Source organism: Triticum dicoccoides, chromosome 1A (genome assembly GCF_002162155.2).
Source record: "Triticum dicoccoides isolate Atlit2015 ecotype Zavitan chromosome 1A, WEW_v2.0, whole genome shotgun sequence".
NCBI lineage: Eukaryota > Viridiplantae > Streptophyta > Magnoliopsida > Poales > Poaceae > Triticum > Triticum dicoccoides.
Genome location: NC_041380.1, coordinates 406,443,706 through 406,446,299, shown reverse-complemented (window position 1 = coordinate 406,446,299; position 2,594 = coordinate 406,443,706).

The window sequence follows — 2,594 nt, the reverse complement described above, 5'->3', positions numbered from 1 at the left end:
TATTGTTATGTGTGGGTTAGGGTTATTAATTCATATATATGTTAGGGCATATGTGTGCAAATATTTTTCTTAAGTATTTACTTGATATATGTGTGTTTTTGATTATTGTAGGGATGGGGAGAACATGTGTTTATGTTCATCATGTGGATAAAGAGGCCTTTTTGAAAGGCAATGTTGAGACGGACCCGGATGAGCTTGACATGGTGTTTGAGAGTAGTCCTAGCTATGCGGAGCTTTTGAAACAAGTGAGGAAAATTTTGAATTGGATGGACCCAAGTGACGTTGTTGAGTTCGAGGGAAGGCATAATGTTGGTTTAGGAATGCACATCCGTTGGAAGACAATGCGTGTGAACTCCGAGCAACGTTGGGTTGCATACAAGGAGACGGTTGCGGAATCTCTAGACAAGGCTCTTGAGTTATTTGCCTCCAAGAAGGTTGAGTCTACTTTGAATTTAGACTTGAACCAGAACCCCTCCCCGTTGGTTGCTAGCACTCCCCCACCCATGAACCAAGATCAAATGAGTGAACCTCAATTCACGCAAGAAGATTGGCCAACATTGAGCCCGACTCCAAACAACCAAAATGAAGGTTTTGAAGAGGAGAATGATGAGTACGAGGAGGATGACAACGAAGTTGACCTCCATGACAACAATGTGGGTGATCTCGACCAATATCATGTGCAAGAGACAATGGACCAATCCATCCCTTTTTCCTGTGCATATGCATCGGACTCGGATGACGATGGTCCTGATGAAGAAGTTGATGAGGAGGGGTTCACACCGAAGGAGGCCGAAGCATTCAAGAAGGTATTCGGGCGGGATCACAAGACACCATTGTTCAAGGATCTTAGTCTCGCGGATGAAGCCGTTGTGGATGGTGGAAAATGCATATCTCTTGGAGCTAGGCCAAGTTCTCACCGTGATTTGGAAGACGGCAAGAACAGGATATATCCCGGTTGTGAGTTTCAATCCTTCTTGGAATTGAAGATGTGGCTCGACAACTACTCGGTTACACATTATCGTCCACATAAAGTGGCCAACTCGGACGTGAATGTGCGTTACACGGTCAAATGTGAAGTGCCAACATGTCCATGGATTGTGCGTGCAAGGCCATGGAAAGGAGGTCCCACTTGGCGCATAGTGAGTTGTCTACCAACTCACATGTGCCGGCACAAGAATGCGGATGGCAAGCTTGTGTACCAACAACACAGACAACTCACGTCCGAGTTCATTGCTTACATGTTGTCCAACCAAATATCCACACTTCCAACAATGAGCATCAAGAGTGTCATTGACCTTGTGAAAGCCATCTTTCATTACAAGGTGAAGTACGGCAAGGCATGGAAGGCGAAGCAAGCCGCATTCAAGATGTTGTATGGCAATTGGGAGGAAGCATACAACCGACTCCCTAGGTTGTTGTTAGCTATGGCCGCCATAAACCTAGGCATGGTTCATGTGGTTGAGCCTCATGGGCACCAAACATTGATTCATAACGGGAGGACCGTCCGAGTATTTGGCCGTGCATTTTGGGCCTTTGAGCAATGCGTGAGGGCTTTTGAGCATTGTCGGCCTGTCATCGCCATTGATGGCACGTTCTTGACCGGACAATACAAGGGCACTTTATTGGTTGCAATAGCAAGTGATGCCAATAACCGGGTGTTGCCTTTGGCTTTCGCTTTGGTTGAGGTGGAGAACAACGATAACTGGGAGTGGTTCTTGCGTCAACTGAGAACAAGGGTATTACCTGCTGAAAGGGAAATTTGTGTCATATCGGATCGCCATCCTGGAATTCTAAATGCGGTGGTGGTTGACATTCCCGGACATACAAAGTTGCATCATCGATGGTGCATGAGGCACTTTTGTGCAAACTTCTATAGGGCATGTGGTATCAAGGAGTTGGCCGATGATCTTCAGGATTGTTGTCTCGCTTTCACCAACAAGTGGTTTTCCACATTGTTCAATGCATTGCTCAGACACAAGAAACTTGACCCCGGCGGTCAGGAGTTTCTGAATAAGAACATTGCCGAAAGGAATATGTGGGCACGTGCTTTCGATGAAGATGGCCGGAGGTATGGTCAAATGACAAGCAATATGGCAGAATGCTTCAATAAGGTGCTCAAGGGTGTACGTGCATTACCTGTGACGGCAATAGTTCAATACACATTTGACAAGTTGAATGAATACTTTTTAAAGCACTCAATGGAGACTGATAAGCAGATTGCTGGTGAGAACAAGGATAAGCACAAGTACAATTTCCCACCAAAGGTCGAAGAATGGTTGGAATTTCAATCACGAAAGGCAGACTCCGAAGAAGCTGTACTATATGACGACAACGAGTGGAAGTATGAGGTGAAAGAGCCCGGAGGAACCACAAACGATGGCCGCCAACACGGAGGCCGGGCTTTCAAGGTCTCCCTAACACGGTGTGATTGCAGCTGCATGAGGCCGTCTTTGCTTCATCTCCCATGCTCGCACTTGTTAAATGCATCCCGGGTTAGGAATGTGGACGTCAATCACCCTCTTACCGTGAGGGAGTCCGAGTTCTCAATCATGACGGTAAAGAATACATGGACTCCACGGTTCCAGCCATACTTG